The following is a 20462-nucleotide window of genomic DNA, read 5'->3' on the forward strand; positions in this document are numbered from 1 at the left end:
GTGTGTGTGTGTGTGTGTGTGTGTGTGTGTGTGTGTGTGTGTGTGTGTGTAAATCAAACCTTAAGGAGTGTGTGTGCCAGCTACATGGGCAGGGAGATGAAGCACTGATTGGACAGAGAGGTTGTTGGAGGTATTGGCATGGTCACTTAGCTGAGATCTCAACTCTATAGCTGTGCCAGTCGGAAGTGTTATTGACGATCTGGAGAAAGAGGGAGAAACCAGCCCCAGGCTGACTACAGTCTCTGTGTGCTCTTAAGGGAAATTGCACTCAATGCAGAAAACTGCAACTGGAAGTACTGTGTGTACCTGTCATCCTCCCAGTAAACATCCCCCACTGTTGTCAGTGGTGAGGATTGAGGATCCTTGATCACTGGTCCAGTGGTGGGTCATCACAATTGCATATTACTGTGATACAGTGTTCTCTAAAATATTGTAAATGATGTCACTATTTATTTAAAACTGTTACTCTGGCGGTTATCGCAGAAGACTAAAGTGCAGTAGTGTTAATGAGCTGTTTCTTGTGGCAGGGGTGCAGGGCTTGAATCTTTTCCCCTTTCATTTACCTACTGTTGGCATTGTTTGCCAGCTACTTCCTATTGCACAGCTGATCTAGGTCAGGAAATATTATGGCAATATCACCAGCATACAGATTTTTGAGTGTAACATATGCAATTTATTCTTCCAGGACAGCAAGCTCTGCATTTACAGATGAAGCACTGAAATGCAAAGTTGTTTGTCAGCAGTAATCTACATATTAGTAATAATTCTCTTTGATGTGGAATTATTCAGATGACTTTATTTCTTCAGAGATTATGTATATTGGCTTATTAACCAACCATTTACATATATTATTAATTATACTGTCATAAGTACTCTTCTATTTAAATTGTGCTACACATGGCTAGATCATTTGGTATGATGCTATTGATCTTCATACAGTTACATGGAGTTCATCCAAAGCTACCAATAATGTATTTCTTCATGACAATAGGGGTGTTCAAAGTGAACAAACTGGGTACAACTGCAGGTGAGGATGGGGGGGTTCTTTGTGGACGAAAGTACATTATACTTTTATCATCTGCTCATTTTTTAACAGTCTTTAATCTGGATTTGCAGGACTAGCACATGTGTGTGAGATCAAGCTGAAATATTTTGGCTTCTGTATGTTTGTGTGAAACAAATTTGAAACATGACTTTGGACATTATTATTGTTATAGACATCTGAGAATGAATCAGGCCTGACTGTAGCTATAATTTCTGGATTTGGGGGATGTCTTGGATAAAAATGCACACACAGTCTGTCAATGATCAGATGCATTTTCAATCAATGTGACATTCAATGCATTTTCAATGAATGTGAATTTCAAGGGAAAAGTTAACTGTCATTCATGCTAAATCTGTTTTCAGTGTTAGACTGTTTTGTTTTGTTTAGCAAATGGCCATCAGGGTTTGTATTGTAAAATTTGAAATATAGGTTTTAAAATCATCATTGTAAAAGTAAAGAAGTAAACAGTATGCACACTGACAGATTTGAACGATAATCAGATAGAGACAACAAAGTAATGGGACACTTGAATGGCTGCAGGAGGTGTCCTGGTACATTACCCTATCTAGGGCCCCATTTTACCATGTGCTGGCACTGATGTGGATGTGTAGAAATTCAAGCTCTTCTTCCATTTTGATGAGACTTGAGCTGATATTTAAACAGCATTTGCACGCGTCTATATTACAAGATTGAATGCTTAGGTGATTGAACACCTAAACATCAAAATTGTAATATCAAACCCAAAAATGTCTAACAGCACAGGAAAACATGTCGGTCGGCCATGGGAAAAAAAATAACTTTACACCCAAATTAATTGGTATATGAGCATAAACATATGCATAAACATATACAGCATAAACATGCTTGCCCAAAGGTTCCTTGACTTTGTTAACACAAATGTTCTGGAGTAGATATCTGCACCCCCACAAAGGGCTCTAACATCCTTGATATAGTGCTCACCAACATGGGGGATCACTGCACCACCTCATGTGTGGGGCCCTTCTTGGTAAAGTCCGATCATAAATCAGTGTTGTTCAAAGTAACCCCCATACTGAAGTGTACATAAATGTCCTGTGTAAACAGCTATATAAATGCATAGACTCAGCTGTACCAGCACAGATCAAATCAGGATCTTCATGAAAAAATAAGCCACCCTGGTGGACATCCAGCATAAATAGGTTATACAATAAGAGAAATAAACTGCTGTCAAAAAACAAGAGGGAATGGTCCCAGCAAAGGAAGAACTCCCTCCAAATCATTAACAAGCAGATTAGATATCCTGTAAAGTCCTCTGAAGCTAATTAAGAAACTAAATTAGCTTCCCTAGCTACCATTCTTCAGCTATGTCTGACATTTAAAAGGAAAGGCACAGCTTTGTGTTGAGCTAGCTGTGGATAGTATCACTTATGCTAAACTTGAGGACATTGCCAACCTGCTAGTGAACAGGTTTGGCAAAAACTTCATCCCCGCTGTCTCCATCAACCATACCCCATAAAATACCTGTCACCAGTCATCTGACTAGTATATCCAGAGATCAGGTTATAGCCACACTCTCCAAGGCCAAAAACGCAACCTCTGTGGGACCAAACAACATCCCAGGTTGCTTATTAAATTGTCTAAAACAGGACTTAGCAGAACCACTAAACATGGTCTTCAGTCTCAGTCTAATCACTGGCTTTGTTCCAGTTGAGAGGAAAACAGCAACTGTAATTCCATAAGCCTTCCCAGCCTTACCTGCAAGACCATTGAGAGAATCATCATGGACCTTATCAAGAAGGATATAGGTGAACTTCATACTCTTGACCCAACCCAGATTGGCTTAGTTAAGGGCATATCTTGCTGTTAAACCTGGTGGACTTCTTTGAGAATGCCACCAAGGCCCTGGATGAAAGTAAAACAATTCACACTGCCTATGTCGACCTAGTCAAGGCCTTTGGCACAATCCCTCACTTAGGCATCATGTAGAAACATACCCAGCTGGGAATTAACCCTTATGTCACTTGATAGGTTGCCAGCTGGCTCATAAACAGAACACATCCAGTCAAAAGCGAGGATGCCAACTCTATTAGCAGACCTGTTACCAGTAGTGTTCCACAGGCATCTGTGCTAGGCCCCCTACTGTCTGGTATCTATTTTTCAGAAGTTCAGGCAAAAATAGATGGCCTATGGCTTACCAACTTTTGCTGATGACTGCAAACTGGGTGCAATCATCAAATCCCCCAAAGATGTCATCATACTAAAAAATGGGCTTATACAGACAAAGTTTGGTGTTAAAGCCATGGACTTAAACTAAAAGCAACAGAGTGCATTATCATTTCCTTCAAAAAAGGAGAAACTCCTGCTAGTTACAACATTAATAATACCCCCCTCCATGTTCAAACCCAGTGGTGAGACATTTAGGAACACAAGTTGACAGCAGCCTTAATTTTGATCATCAGATGTCCAAAGTAGTAAGGAAGGCTTTCTACATTGCACACCTCATAAGCAAGGCTATAGCATCTGAAGCTAAGGAGATTATAACTCCCCTGTACTTGGCTCTCATCAGACTATCTGCAGCTTTAAGCCATGTCTTAGTAACTGCACAGATGTGTGATTTCTAAAGGATGAGGACATCTTGGAGGGTGTGGAGTTTCTTGTTTAGGTTCCTAGTATTGAGCAGTAACACCTTTGGAATCCCTTGGGTTGGTTTGCTATGTCTGAAGGTTTGTCAACTTGGCATTGCTTAAAAAGTGCACTATGATGGAGGCAAGGTTTTATTAAATATTCAAAAGTTAAGAATGGACAGGTGCAGACCATCCTTGGCAAAGCAATGTAGTCTATCAACTATATCCTCCCATGTTTAAAATTACTGCACCTCTTTGGAATGTCAGAAGCTAAGTCAGTCATTCAAATCAGTCATCTACTATTCATATTATGACATCATCCTTGATGAAAGTAGAATACTGCTCTATGCTAGGCTCATAGCAGCTGGAACACATACTCTGAAAACTCCATAATGGCTCTTCCTCTCTCTTCATATAGTCCAGGGAGGTGTATCTCAGGTCATTTGCACCCATATGGACTACGACAGAGTCATACTGGTACCTGTGGTCCAATGACCTGAGTGTGTAAGTGATTTGGCAGATCCTGGCCCCGGATGGACAACTGATTGCAACTTTCCTTATTCAGCCTTGTGAATTGGATATCTATGCATCTCACAATGGAGTCTCCTGTGACTAAAATATTGGGTTATGTGGTGGCTTGCCTTATAGGCTTTGAAGCTGAGGCACCATGCTGTGTAGTTGTATGTGTTCTAGTGAGTGTTGTTTTGATGAAGTGCTTTGGGGGCTAAGAATATCTGTTGTGGGCCAAATGTCAGAGAGGTCTTTGGGGTTTAAGAAGATTACTTTTAAGTGCCTCAGCATATGTGGGTCTGTGTGTTTGATTCATACTATGTGGGAGGTGTGTGTAGTGTGTGTGTGTGTATTTCTGTCAGTCTGGTTGGTATAATGTGTGTTTGTATGTCATAGTTTTGCCGCCAGTAACATTACATAAATCAGCCTCTCACGTACCTTATTAGTTTGTTTGAAAATAAGCTAGTTGTCAGAAAACATAAGGCAATTGCTACATTGCTTCAGGATGCCCATATTCACCAAGCTGGCTGTGGATATAGCAGGAAAGTTCATGTCCATGGTTTCTGGCCCTATTTGGGTGGTCAGTAAGTTGTTGTAGGTGTGAAGAATGGTAACAGTAGTATCTACTCCTAAGTACATGAGACTCTACGTGTCCCAGTGCAAACTTGTTTCTCCTTGTCAAGAGTGCAGGACTGCAACAATTAAGTACTATCAACAAATACAAATTATTAAATTACACAACAACACTGCCAGGAAGGCTTCTCAAAAATACAGTTCTCAGCAATCAGCAAATAATGCAATATTACATACCTTTAAAATGATTTAAAGTACAAAATCAACAAATAAAGCAAAAATAAAGCAGTAGCACTCAAATGCAATTAATTGAAGCACAAAACAATAAATTCAATCTCTTGTCCACCAAGAATGGATCAGGATTGATTCAGGATCTTCATAGCTCAGTGAGAATGTCAAGCTCTGGTAGCCCTGAGAAAATGAACAGGAGACAATTTGTAGTAAAGAAGTTTTACTCAGAGTAATACTGGTTTGTGGGTGGTCACTTAGTATAATGGATATATGGAAAAGAATGGGTGGGAATTGGGGAAAACTAAATAGCTTAGATAGACAACAGCAATGAAATAGGGAAGGTGGGGACTTTGGAAGTTAGATCAACATAGGAAGTGGAAGCCAGAGACACTTTTTTTAAATACACAATAGGGAAAAGGTGGAAGGGTTGAGGGAAAATTCAAGCTGCAAGAACCAGACTAGCTAGAGAGAGAAATCCAATCAAAGCCAGTATTGGAGCTATTTGACTTCAGAAACTGTAGTAAGTCACAGTTCAATTAGTCCTATGATTCTAAGCTACAAGTCAATGAGCCCAGGTAGTTTACAGTGTCAGAAACATTAGTTTTTACAGTTAGGGGCAGGGAACAACTGTAACAAATAAATAGGGAGCAGTACTATATGTATCAAAAAGGGCTAGGGCATACGTAAAGCACAGGGGAAAAACAACAAAGAAAACAGAAAGGTACAGGAATGCAACTTTAAGAAGGTACATGATAAGCAGAATATAAAACTAGCAGCAAAACTGGAATGTAAACTACTGCAAAGCACTGAAGAACAAATCCTGCAGAAGGATTCATAATACTGCCACTACCACAATCCCACTAGGCACCAAACTATGCAGAAATTTAACAGCAACACTCGTTACAGAAAAAAATGCAGTGATAACTGACTAACTGCAGCTAAAATCTGGCAGTAGTTTACAGGTCTGTCACAACTGTGAATAAGACTATAAGATAAAGGCCACAGACAGAGTTCAAAATACAAATAGCTAGACTTTACAAGTAATTCAACTTCTGGAGGAAAGTGTTGAGATATTGATTATGCAGCCATACTTACAGCTGAGAGATGACATTTTATCCCTTTACTGTCTAGCTTTAAGACCTGCATGTTAAAGTGGTTTAACTTTCCTGCAGAAGTAATAGTTCCGTCTTCCACAGTTCCTGAAATGTTTGGTGGTCTGAATGAGCCTGCCATATATTTGCAGAAAAGGAATTTGTTATATTCTGCTCTGGAGATATTCTGCTAACAACTGAAAGGTTATGTGCATGGACTTGTCATTTAATGCTATTAATAGTGCTATAGATGTAAAGGACTGGTGTTTCCTTTTCTTTGAGTATTTGTTTCTTCCCAATACATGGAAAATAAGGCTGTTCTACCTTAAGAGGATATCTAGAAACACCCTTAAACGAGGCATGCATTCTTCACTTCCACCTTCAGAGTCTGCATCTCTAACTACTTTGTCTGTATACAGCGCCTGACCCATCTTCAGGATCTGAACCTGTATACCTACCTCACAGTGAAAGCCATTACTTGGTAGAACCTCCTAACCAACAAGAACAAGGGCTGTTACAAGGTAAAAATTGCTTCTAAATAATTCTATATATGCTGAAGATTCCCAGATTTCTGACAGTATGGCAACAATTGTCATCCTCAGAGGCCTCAGTTCTTCACTTTCCATTTGCATTACAGTCTAGTAAGGTCTCCAGGTGTTGCTGCAGTTTCACTTTACTTATGCCTCTAGGCATCTAATATAGTCTGTTCATATTTGAATTAATAATTCCAAAGCCATGCCACTTACAAGCTATTGAAAAATTGCATCTTAAAACTTACGTAATGGTTAACATAATTGCACTATTTGACCTATAGATATTTATAAGTTTCGCATTTCTTTATGTCTTAGCAACCAAGTAATTAACAGAACTGCTTAGCCTCATTTCAACGGTCACAGAGAGATGCACACCATATTGCTGACAGTATTTGTACAATTACATAAGTTCATTCTTTCAGTACCAAAAACAACAGGGTTCCAGGTTTGTCAGCCGTTACTGGAACATAGATAACTAAGAGGTAGAAACATAATTCTCAGCTAAATATATCCAAAGTCTGCACAGAACCTGTCACATTGGACAAGCATATTTTAGAGGCCATGCAGTTTGAGTATTGAGGCAGATCTGTCTCTCTTCCCATGCCTGCTCCGTTAAAGCTTGAATGGTTATGGAATAACTTAGTCACCTTAGTAAAAAAGTATTTTGTTTTTTTCCATGTAACCTTGTTGTTTTCCATTAGGTGTGTTAGAGGATACTATGTAACTATCTATTGATGTACTACTTGATAAGATGGGCATGTAACATATCAGATAAGCTCTTGTTAGCAGCAGTATTACTTTGTTTCTTTATTCAGTCAGCACGGGTAGGAAGTGTAATTTAGTACTATGTTATTTATTGAGTGGTCCTAAGTTGATCATTTCTTCATTAACTCATTGTAGAGTCAGAATTGCACTCTACATTGTGAATGTTATGTTCTGCATTCACTCTTGTAGTCACTTAATATTGATTCTGTTGCTGCATTTATTGTTTATGCATATACTTTTTGCTTTCGTTTTGGTTTCTGTTGCATACCTTTCAGCTGGTCATCTGCTGCTTTCCATTGCTATTGGCCCAAACCATAGTGTCTCCAGTACTACCCCTGAGGACAAGATTACTTCAGCCTCAGGCAGGTTGAGAAGAGGATTAGGAAATGAGGAGCAGAACCCAAAGCAGCTGTCTTGAAAATAGAAGATTTTTAGGATGCCATAACTAGGCACATCTGCTAACATCATATAAATCATCACACACAACATCTGTAACATCCAGTCCTACCCTTCAATGATGAATTTCTATTGGCAATCTGTATTGTTTTCAACACATGCTCCCAAATCACAAACGGAAGTTACACCACTGCTTGTCGTTTTGGGCAAATTGACAAAATTCAGGTCATTCACATTCCACTCCCTCCCTTTTTTTTCCAATGGCCGAGCTACTAATTGATTTGAGTTGTTCACATCTAGTCAGCAGAGCCAAGGATTTATTACTGCTCTTAATATGTGCGTGATAAATTCTTTAGATTAAGGCTCTTGGTTTTCATATTTTACTTTGCAGTGTACTCTTCATTGTAATGTTTTATATCCTTGCTCTAACATGCTTATTGTATATTATTCATCTTCTATAAAAAATAAAAGAGGATTCTAGCTCTACATCTAACAGAGATGGTGCATTTAGTTAATATCAGTCACTCAGTTATGATGATATGGGGAAAAGAACATATCACACTCAATAATTTTTTCATTTTAAATGATGACAAAAGCATTACATTTAAACATTAACTACCTTTGCCACCTTAGAAAGAAGTCTTGTTCCTGAAGTAATATAAATGCAAATACAAATACTGAATTTTATGCAAGGGATGCTTATATTAGTTACAATAGACTACTTGGAAAATGGGCAAGATATATATAAGTAGCGTCTGTTCATAATATCAGAAAGGACACAGGATTTGTATTTTTTATCTGGGAATCAATGCAGGACAATAAGAAGTGATGGAAATATTAAATGAATCTGATAGCTGAGTTACCTTACTTAAATGATAATAGTAGCCTTAGTGCCCGAATAATATATTTATGTCCAGTGTCTAGAGCCACTGACTTTTGTGCAGTGATGTTAAACATTTTAGTGAGAGATTTTTCAGTACCTTGCAGATACCTTAAGACTCTTTACCTAAGGCCCCTTTCAGGCAGCTCTTTTATAATATGTATCAAAATATTAACTTTCAAGTTAGCATTAAAGATACAGGCACACTTAGAGAATGTTCAGCTCTAGAAAATGTAACACTCTACAGGCCACAGATTTCTATGCTTTTTGATATGGCCTATATTTTTGCTAATTAGTTAGGGACGTTTGACATTGTGTATATTGTTGTCAAATCTCCTGTCATAATAAACTTCATACAGCTATGTACAAACTCAGGGGAATTTAAGACTAACAAGGAGTCTGGAAGAGTTCCATTGCTTTTTATTATTTTGGAATATAAAATGTCTTATATTTTGCTTTCATTTGGCTATGTTCACAGTTCAGGTTGTACAGATGGTGATTACATATTATTGAAGGAAAATAACATTTTCTGAGAGGGAATATAAGTAATCATCATTTCTTGGAAAATGCAGAGTGCTACATGGTACAGAAAAAAGAAGAGACATTGTGTAACTCTTTAAAAAACTTGAAACATTTTTTTACATCTTGTTTATTTATTTTTGCATTTAATTGCATTTGATGACCTAGACAGTCCAACTGGGCAGAGTCCATTTTCAGTACAGGCCTGGGGATTTTAATTGCATTTATTGTTTAGGACTACACACTCAAGTGTGTTAGCCTTTTCTGTGTTTATTTACTGTATTATTGCATTGTTTAGCCTGTTTCAACAAAAAAAAATACTATCTTGTTTGCTCGTTTCCCACCTTTTCTAGCCAGTCCATATCCCAGGCTTTGCTTGTCTCAGGACTTTATTTTCTGTGTTCAGAGCTATCCAGACCTTGTTGTGGTAGAGGGAAGTCCTACTGCTTAACAGTGAGAGTGATGAGCATTGCACTGCCTATCTAACCCTAGAGGAATGGTTTCCAGCTCTGAAATTGTAATTTTATTAGCCTTTTTGGGCTGATTTCTATCCCTTTCAACTTTCTGGCTTAAAAACGCATGTGTTTGCACATTTTTCGCATCGTGCAACACTGCAAGGCTACAGTTAAACTATTCCAGGTGCAAGAATCAAATTTTCCCTTAGAACTAGCTGGTTTCTCAGTAGTAGCACTAAAATCTGAACCCCTGTGACTAACACTTGCTCTAGAACCTGCTGGAAAGCACTAGGAAACCTGAAACAGATACAAGCACTCAACTCTCCTTGTCAATAAGGAGAAATTAATTGTAGGCACTAAACAACCTATAATTGCAAAGTACCTTGCAAAGGTAAGGGAAAACAGCTCTTAAACTTTAACAAAAAAAGCACCTAAACAGGCATGTCCAAGGGTCAGCTTCCAGTGATTTCTTCTGTCCACCTGATGAATCTGGGCATACTGGGGTAATGAGGCAACTGCCTCATGTACACAGACAATCCTCTCCTCCTACCACCCAACACTACAACCTGCGAGAGATGCACTTACATAGCCAAACTGGAAGCAAAGCTCTCTCCGGCCAAGACTGAGATAGACAGCCAAGAGGAGAAGGTTAACACCTGCACTACACCTCAAGCAACTCATAGCCTTTCAAAACCCACTCCATCAACTCCCACACATAGCAACACTAAACCCACATATGCGGAGGTCCTTAACATTAACTTGCCCAAACAACAAGGACCTCCGAAGCTGAAACACAAATACGAGTCACAACCAAAGTGACACATAGCTTACAACACCAGTGTGCCACTCAACAACAGACCCTAAGGCACGACAATGTACCCAACCCATTAGTCATAGGTGACTCTATAGTCAGGCACACTGATGTCCTACTCACCAGGCTGAACAAGGAGAAAATAACAGTCAGCTGCCTGTCGGGTGCCAGGATCCACCACATAATGCATGCACTCAAGTCACTCCACAACAAGTACAAATACGGCTTTGTCATTGTCCATGCTGGAGTGAATGACTTGACACATACCTCCCTGGACTACATGAAGAGAGACATGGAAGAGCTCTTGGATCATGCGGCCCAGGCAGGTATGACCCTAGCCCTGAGTAGCATCCTGCCTTCGTCCAGAATGATACCACAGTATAAGGACAAAATGATTGACTTCAACAGTTGGCTAAGCTTCTAGTGTCATTCAAAGGGGATCCAGTATTTGTCTGCCTGGGAAGACATGATCGACAAACCATGGTGCTTTGCCAGATATGGTCTGCACCTGTCACCCCTGGGATTCAGGTTACTGGCTAAAGCTCTTGCCACCCCTATAGTGCCTTTTTTAGGCAAGGTTCAATGGATAAAACCCCCACCTTAACAGATACAAGCATGCAAAATCTGAAGGTAATGCTACTCAATGCTAGAAGTCTAAACCTCAAAATGCACTCTCTCGAGGCACTCCTAAAAATGGAGAACATCGATATCTGTGCAGTAACTGAGACCTGGTTGAAGGCTCCAGAGAGCACCCCTGCAATACCAGGCTACAACTCTTACCACACTTTTCGGCCACAAAACCAAGACCGAAACACTAAAGGTGGAAGAGTGTCCATATTCACCAAGGATATTCACACCTCCAGGCTATTTGTCCAACACAATGCATCTGAATTTCTCCAGGTGCAGCTAACACTAGGTAAGACTGCAATCCAAATTGTAGCTTGCTACAGATCCCCCACCATGCCCCAAGATTCTCACTACACTTTTCTAAACATACAGGAAAATATTAAGATACAACCAAACACCCTAATACTGGGTGATTTCAACTACCCTGCCATTAACTGGGAAAACTACTTGAGTACCAACTCCTTTTCCCAACAGTTCTTGGAATTCATAAATTCCAATGCCCTGGATCAACTAATCCATTGTCCCACCAGGGGCTCCAATATCCTAGACCTGGTCATTACCAACATGGGAGATAGATGCTCCACACCAGTGGTCACCCCCTCATTGGTCAGGTCTAACCATAAGCAAATCACCCTTGACATCCACATCCCACCCCACCCCCACCCCCCAGTAAGGAAACCTCCTTAAAAAACTTCTCCAAAGCCAACTTCATGCTACTGATATCAGAAGTGACAAACTTCACGACACCCATGTAGACGGGATCTGAAAGTTCGACTGCAGAATCCTACACTAAGGCACTGTATGAGCACATCAACTCATGCATGAATCGTGCCATCTCAAATAGAACCAAGATGCTCTTCTCCAAAAAAGGAAGCCAATCTGGTGGTCCCCTGCTATAAACAAACTAAACAACAGAAGGAAGAAACTGTTGCAGAAAAGAGGAATATCCCAGAATGCAAAAAACTCCCTCACCAGCCTCAGTAAGAAGCTGAGATCCCTCATAAAATCCTCAAAAGCTAGTTACAAAAATAAAATTGCCAAAGATTCCAAAGACAACCACAAGGCATTCTATAGTTATGTCAAGAATCTAAATAGCAATGCTTAGATCTGCTCTGAGGTACAACAGAATGACATTAAATATACTGATCCCAAGGATATTGCCAATATCCTGGCAGATCGATTTAGTGCCAACTTCACCCGCCTCTCAGGATCCATTTCAATACTAAATGATTGCCAAATTCCAGTAATCATGGCCACATAGGTAGAAACCGCACTCTCCAAAGCTAAGAATACAGCATCCATGAGACCAGATGACATCGCAGGCTATGTACTACATGAACTACAAAATGAACTGGCACCTCACCTAAGTGTCATGTTTAATCATAGCCTCACCTCAGGCTTCATGCCCACTGAGTGGCGCACAGCTACAGTTATCCCACTCCACAAGGGGGGGGGGGGATCCACCTTGGATCCCGGGAACTAGCGTCCCATCAGTCTGACAGGCTTGATCTGCAAGGTCATGGAACACATTATCATGGAACTTATAAACAAAGACATTGGCAACCTACAAACACTGGACCCCACCCAGTTTGGTATTGTGAAGGGCCGATCTTGTCTCCTGAATCTGATTGCCTTATTTGAATCAGTTTCCAGAGCTGTGGACGAGGGTAAGGCAGTCCACACAGCCTATCTGGACCTCGCCAAGGCCTTCGACACCATCCCCCACTCTGGAATCATAGATAAACTTACTAAGCTGAGCATAAATCCCTACGTCACTCGATGGGTTGCCAACTGGCTTACTGACAGAACCCAGACTGTAAAAGTAGATGACTCCAAATCCATCTCCAGACAAGTGACAAGCGGAGTACCTCAGGGTTCAGTCTTAGGACCACTCTTGTTTGGCATCTACTTCTCTGAAGTACAGGCCAGCACTAAGGGACTCTGGCTAACAAAGTTCGCAGATGACTGCAAACTGGGAGCCATTATTGAATCCCCAAATTATGTTGATATTCTACAAAAGGGGCATACAGAAACAGATGCCTGGTGCTAGGGCCATGAGCTCAAGCTTAATGCCAAGAAATGTATAGTTATCCCCTTTGGAAAAAAACATGTACCCATGAATTACCACATAGGTGGCAGGACACTAAACATCGAAAGTGTGATGAGAGATTTAGGGACACAGGTGGACAGTGGTCTCACTTTCGATAACCACATCGCCGCAACAGTCAGGAAATCCTTCTATGTGGCACACCTCATCACTAAGGGCTTTTCATCCAGAAAAAAGGAGGTCATTGTCCCACTGTACTCATCCCTCATTAGACCCATTATAGAGTATAATGCCCCGTTTGGTATGTACCTCACAAGACATCTGCAACAGCTGGAAAGGCCACAGAAATACCTCACTAAAAGAATCACAGGCATAAAGCAGATGCCATATGCTGAACATCTAAAAAAACTCCAGCTATACTCGGTGGCATATCGTCTACTCAGAGGCGATCTCTGCTTAACATACAAGGCCATGTCAAACCCTGAGCTGTTGGACATGCTCCACTTACAGAAATCCCAATCCCTCAGAGCCACACACTCTGGGGATCTAAACCTTGTCATCACAATGAAAAAAACATGCTGGAGGGATAGATTCCTAACCCAGAGACTCCTCATACTCTGGAATAGACTGCCCATACATGTCAAGTGGAGCACCTCATTGGCCCTCTTCAAAAGGAACTTTGATGATTGGATGGGAGATCGAAAATTCACCCCAGGGATCATGTCAGTCGCCCTGCTAGACAGTAGTCCAGAGAAGTAAATATTGTGGGAAGAAATATCCAGGGAATTGTTATGGCTAGGCTTGCATAGGCCCTAGGGCCAAAAGCCTAGTACCAACCTATGGACCTATGATAACAGCTCCAGCAGTGTTTTACAATTAAGATTGATGTAACAGACATTTAGTTTACCGTGCAGTCACATCACATTTGACGGATATTGAAAATTAACAAAAGGTAAATGCAGTAACAAAACTAACTACATTATATTTCATATAAGAAGCTCAAAAGAATGCAATGTTTTTTTTTTTTTATAATTAGTTTAGTTGTCTAAAGGGCTAACTGGAACAAATGAATATTGTAGCCTAGAAAGTATGAATTGAGCAGCAATAGGTGGGAATTATATTAGGGGGAAAAAGAGGCAGAGAGGAGATTAAAACATACATACATACATACATACATACATACATAAATATATAAACTGGAGAGATTGGATGGCATGTTGAGGCTGTTATAATTAAGTAAGGAATGGGTGAGAAAATCTTAAGGGAGGTAGGAATTGAGGGGACAATGTTACCATCCTGTGAAATGGCAGTCAGTTATAGTAAAAGGTACATTTTGCGAATGGTATGAGATATGACTTATGTTCTGTCTTGAGAGCAGAAACAGGTCTGTCATATTTGCAAGTATGATTTTAGTGTGGATTTGAAATGACCTAGCTGTGGAATTTAACTGAAACTGGGACAGAGTTCCAGTTTTTGGTAACATAGACACCAAATAATGGTTATTGTCAGATTTGTGTACTATATGTTTTTGAGAGTAAGAAATTAGTTCTTTTTTGGCTGGGGGAGGGGCATTGTGGCCAATTCTGGTTTGTGGGACATGTTTGGACAGAAGATAGATTTTTGTGCTATTTTTATTTGAGAGAGTTAGTCGTTAGGCACTTATAGCTATCTCTTCAAGTGCATTGCAATGATATATTTTGTTGGATAGATTCTAAGTGAATTTTGTGCTTATAACACTGATATATATTTGTAATTTGGTTGTATGCAGATCAGTAAATATTGTGGAAACATAGATGAAGCTGGGTAACAGGGCAAAGCAGAGCACACTGGTTAAATTTAACCTTTAGTAAGGTAGGGTTTAACATTATATAGTAAGGTAAGTTTTTGGTGTCTGATTTTGTAACAATATTTTTATTATGATGCCAGATCTGAGTTCTTCATCTACAGTAAGTTCTAATAATTTGACTTTTTCCACAACTTCAAAGTCCATGTAAACATTTATTAGGCTGTGACTTTTGTTCTATTGGTGTTTAGAAGCAGGTTTGACTTGGCTGGAAAGTTTTCTAGGTTTGTGAGAGAGAGAGTTGATGTTTTGAGCTAAGTTTTGTAAGTGAATTTCTGGAAATCATGAGGGTAGTATAATCACAGCATAAATTTACTATGGCTAGATATGTGATTTTATACATATTATTGACAAACAAGTTAAAAAGAACTTGGCCTAATATAATGCATTGGATTATGCCTTCTGTAACTGGCTGGGGGATACAGACACAGACTGTGTCTGATTTGACAGGTCGTAATGAAGCTATTGCATGGTTGTTATGCTGAGACTTAGATTTGAGAATGTACATATGAGGATTTGATTTAAAACTGTGGCAGAGGCCTTTAACAGATATAGGAGGAGGAAACCTATAGCTGGCTCATAAGGCACTAGGTGCAGACCCCTGAAATGGTGTCCATCTCAGCTCGGGGCTGAGGATATAAAAATGAAAAGTGTAGCAAGCTGCTTGCTCCAAATAAAAAGCAGCTTGCTACAGATAAATCAGTAGTGATTCTGCATTTCAGATATGACTACAAATGCAGAATCAGAATTAATTTATGAAGCTAGTTCTGTAAATCCTCTACAACTGACACCCACCAATCATACCCCCTGACAACTTGTACCCTAGGCAAATATTCCCTTTGCCCCATCCTAGTTACAACTCTGCAAGAAGAAGCATTTGGCAATATTACCAATGTTAAAAGTGTTGTGGATAAAGTTTATAAAATCTGAAGGTTTCCCAATGGTGTCCTTCAAGAAAAGCCTGCTGAGTATGTAAGAAGAGGTTGTTCTACTTTAGGTGATCAAGGATTTGTGTATGGAAACATCTTTCTGAGTATTTCTCAAAAGGGAGTAGCAGTAGTAGTGCAATATTTCTGCTGCTGGATAGCTCTTTGTGCAGAGACTCTGAATAAAATGTCCGGAGTCTTGCGAAATATAACTCCTCAACTAATCAAATTATTAGTAACAGTATAATAGTATCAGTGTTTTCAACCTGTAAAGTAATATAATCTGGTATGTCTGTGATGATAATGTTCCTCTGAAGTTATTTAAGTTTTAGAAGTGAGTTAGTGGGTACAGGTAAAAATCTAAAAAACAGACTGTTGATATGGGAGGATTATGATTTGGAATAAAGTGAAGATCAGCAACAAAACTACCTACTTTAAAATAATAATATTTACATTTGCAGGTTATATTATAGTGGTACACATCAGGCAGTGGCAGATTTTGATTTGCTTATCTGGTTTTAAGATGTGAGAAATATTTGACAGTGGGTATTTGGAGTTTCTATTGATGTTTTTATTATCTGAGAAATCAATCAAAAATCGGTTTCTGATACCCCATTTTGCATTGTTACATAATTGACAGTATTGACTTGACTTTTATTGATTTTTTTTTTGTTATATTTTTTCCATGCATGGTCCCTTGGTCCTTTTGTTAGCATGAGCATCTTTATTTCTGCAGTTGGCCAGGACATTGTTTATAATTTGATCTTTTTACAAAAGGGAATAGTGAAAGAGTTTATAACATGATACATAAAACCTTATGCAGCAACTGACTGTGTTGACAGCAGATGTTGAAACTATATGCATATGTTCAATATCCCTTTCATATCTGTTTACAGTGTCTATATAGTTCCAAAAAAAAAACTGACCACAATCCCCAGAGATTACAGTATAAATCACAACACTACAGAAGGAGGTAGAAAAGTCAGTCATAAAGGTATCTTCTCCTCCTTCATCTTCTAGCAACTGACATACATGACCTCCATTGCATGCTACTCATTATTTTCATAGCACTTGCCAAGATCCAGCCCATATTTCCTACTTTAGTGTCTGTTAACTACATCTGGCTTATGATTTCTAGAATCCAGAACTTTCGCACTTTAGGCACCTCCACCCCGCAGACCTCCTCCATCAACATGATCAGTTTTTCCCAACACTCCCTTACTTTACTTTACACCAAAACCATACTTACAGGATTTGCATTTCCAAGTCCACAACTACACTTCCCTCTCTTTCTGGTTAAGCAAACATGTTGAGGTGAAATGCCACCCATAAAAGATCCTCATCTGCTGGTTCCTAGATTTTAACCTTTACCTCAACTATTTCATCTACCATGTATCAACTTTTTAGTTTTTACTGTTTTTTCTCCCACGCATCCCTATAGATAGTGCTTGCTGTACCTTTCTGAACTCTACCTGACTTATTCTTTCAGGACAGTCCCATTGTATCACTTCTTTGTTTATTCATTTTCATTATGACTGTCTTCTACTTTTCGTATCTAAAACATTTTTGATACCCAAAATAAAACTCCTACACTGCGTCCTTCAAGGATCCCATCATTACTTTGTATTTACTAATAAAATAGTTGGTCCCACCACTGTACAACCCTTTCTCTCCATTCTTCTTTTTTTCTTTTCCCAACACTCTGGAGAACTTGTGGGTGATACCATATGTTTGCCTTATGCTGATGACTCATTCAGTCTTATCAGCACAGAGTTGAAATCCAGCATAAACCCTTCTTTTGAGTTTTCCCACCTAGTTCATGTCCTACTCTGTTTCTCTTCTAATGTATGCTAAGTGAAAGGCTAAGACATATATTGGGATATCCAAGAGGTTACAACCCCCAGAGCACACTAGAACCTTTATCATGATTACTGAAATTCTCCTAACCTTCTCTTTCTACACCATACTGTTGACAGCATCCTGAATTATTTTAAGTACCTGATAAGCTCCAGAGATTGGGGATTTTTTTAACAGATATAAATGTATGGTATGATCATCTTTTTTACCATCTGTATTTTACCTTAGATCCTATGCTCACCTACACTGTCAAAGAGTTATCCATATACTTTGACTTCCAAAATCTCAAGGTTTTCAAATGTCATCTAGGAATTTATACACCTTTAAACCTAGGTATCCTGGATAACTCCCCTCCTTCATGCCCACAATCACCTTGCTATTACTTGTATTCCCCTTAGTATCGGGGACCTTTTCCTGCTAAATGTTAGATATGACCCTTCAACAAACTCATTAAAGATCTCCAGTACCCTGTATATAATTTCATTAATATCATTTCTAGCATAAATCATATGCAAAGAGATAGAAGGTATTTTGTATTCCTTCACTCTCTTTTATTCTGTTGTATGAACATCCGGACCTCAAACTCATTTCTTCTATTACCAGTATGAAAAGTTCTAGGACAGGGGCATCTTTCCTATTACCATTTTTTCTTGGTACCATCTCCAAAAGGCCACCACTGACAAATATTCTAAAGGATGTCAGGCAGTACAACTTTGTTATCCAATCTGTAAAGATATCCCCACATCTTCTCACACTGAGTTTAAACAGAAAATCACACCATAAAGAAATGAGGGGCTTCTTGGTGTCAGAGGATCACCTGCATCTTTACTGATATTCCCCTGACCCAAACTCTCAGTAAAGGCTGCCAACCATCACCAATTGTCAGTTATTGATCTGTTTTTTTATGAAGCCATACAGGCTTATGTGTATCAATGAAGGAATAACCTTGCCCAATGTAATAGTTCAACATTTTACCTACATTTGTATATCCAGATTTGTTAGAGAAATGGGTCTGAAGTTACTTACCTCTATTATTTCATCCCTAAATTTTACTAAAAGAATTATAACTGCTTGGTTGGCCTGCCTTGGTGGTTAACTGTCATGCTTTACTCAGTTAGAAAAAGCTGTCAAAACCTGCCACAGTTTCCTCCCAACCCACTTATATGATTAACATGGGAATCTGTGTATTCCCAGCAGCTTATTAGCATTTGATTGTCTAATTTCTTCTCTACTACCACTTCAGGTCTCACCTGAAAATAGGCCTCTGTCTTGGTGGGAATAGCCCAGTCAACAAAGGGTAAATATATATAAAGAAACGTTTTTATTAATGATGGTCTAAACTCCCATTTATCTAGCTTTAAAGTAGGGCAGGAAGCATTGAGCTCCACATAGCAGTTCAGGAAAGCTTACCTTATGTCACCATTCTTTCCACTCACTCCTTCCTGCATGCCTCTAAATGCTTTAATGGTTTGTCTAGCATCCCACTGTCTAAATAACAAAAGAATACATCTCAGGTTTCCTGCTCTCTTGAACCACTGGTGATATTCTATACTCACAATCTGCTTCCACCTTTCTCAGGTCTGACATAGTAATCTCTGTCGGTGGTCTAGCATTCTAGCTCCCGTCTCTGACAATTTCCCATTGTGATGTTTAGTTTCAATAATTCACAGGTAAGTACTAGGCAACCAGTCTGGATGTAGACCATTACAAGTCTAGCCAAATAATCCTATGCAGAAGTTTCCTCTAGCCTCAAGGAGGGCAAGACAAGATAGACAGAAGGAGAATTTGAGACGGCTCATTCACATTTAATTATCTAGATATATCTCCACCCTTTGCTATCTACAGCTTTACGTTTACCAAGTCTTTTTCTATGAATCAGTTAATATCTTCTCATTTTACTCCTCTTACCTTCCCTCCAATAGCTGCCATGCAGCCCTTCCATCACAGCTGACTCAGTTGTTCCTTGCCTAAGCTCTTCCTCTCTAGCACATCTTCAATATGATCTTTAATCTCCTGCTTTTTCCTTTCTCCACTCCACTTATAGTGCACCCACCAACATCGACTAACACTCTAATACTATCTTTGTATGATATGATAATATTAGGAAATTTACTTCAGTGATGTCTATGTACGTTTCTACGGTTCTAACTGCTCATTCATTGCATCCCACTGCCCTGCTTCTTTGTGTTTCCTGAGAAGAAAATTGCCACTTCAACCTAATGTTTAGCACCAACAATCATTCCGTCCTGTGCTATCCAACAACTCCTTTAGATACCTCTGTTTTTATATGGTACTCAGCCTTATTATATAACTTATTCTTTCTCAATTTCATCACCATGGTAATGTCTTCCATTAGTAAGGCCACTTCAGCTGTATGTAGAACTTTATCCCATTCATTTAATAGCTCTTGAAGGGCTCTGTATCATCTTCATTTGGAGAGTAGATATTGTCTATCATCCATGAGCACTTATCAACCCAATGCAGATCACCATCCCAATCACTTAGGCTTCTGCTCTGACTTAGAAAATTACATAAGAACTCCTTTATTTCCTATTCCCTGCCTTGTGATCTATAAGCATCTTGTTATATCCCTTAGCTCATAATTGCAAGAATTCATTGATCTGGATTTTTGCTTCTTGAATACAAACTATATGTACCTGTTCCATCCTTATTCTCTGCATAATCCTTTCTTTACTGACGGGGTTTGTACTTCCCATTACATTTCATAATAAACCTCAAGCCATCTCCCC

This window comes from Protopterus annectens, chromosome 2.part2 (assembly GCF_019279795.1).
Source record: "Protopterus annectens isolate FY-2018-M chromosome 2.part2, PAN1.0, whole genome shotgun sequence".
Lineage (NCBI taxonomy): Eukaryota > Metazoa > Chordata > Ceratodontiformes > Protopteridae > Protopterus > Protopterus annectens.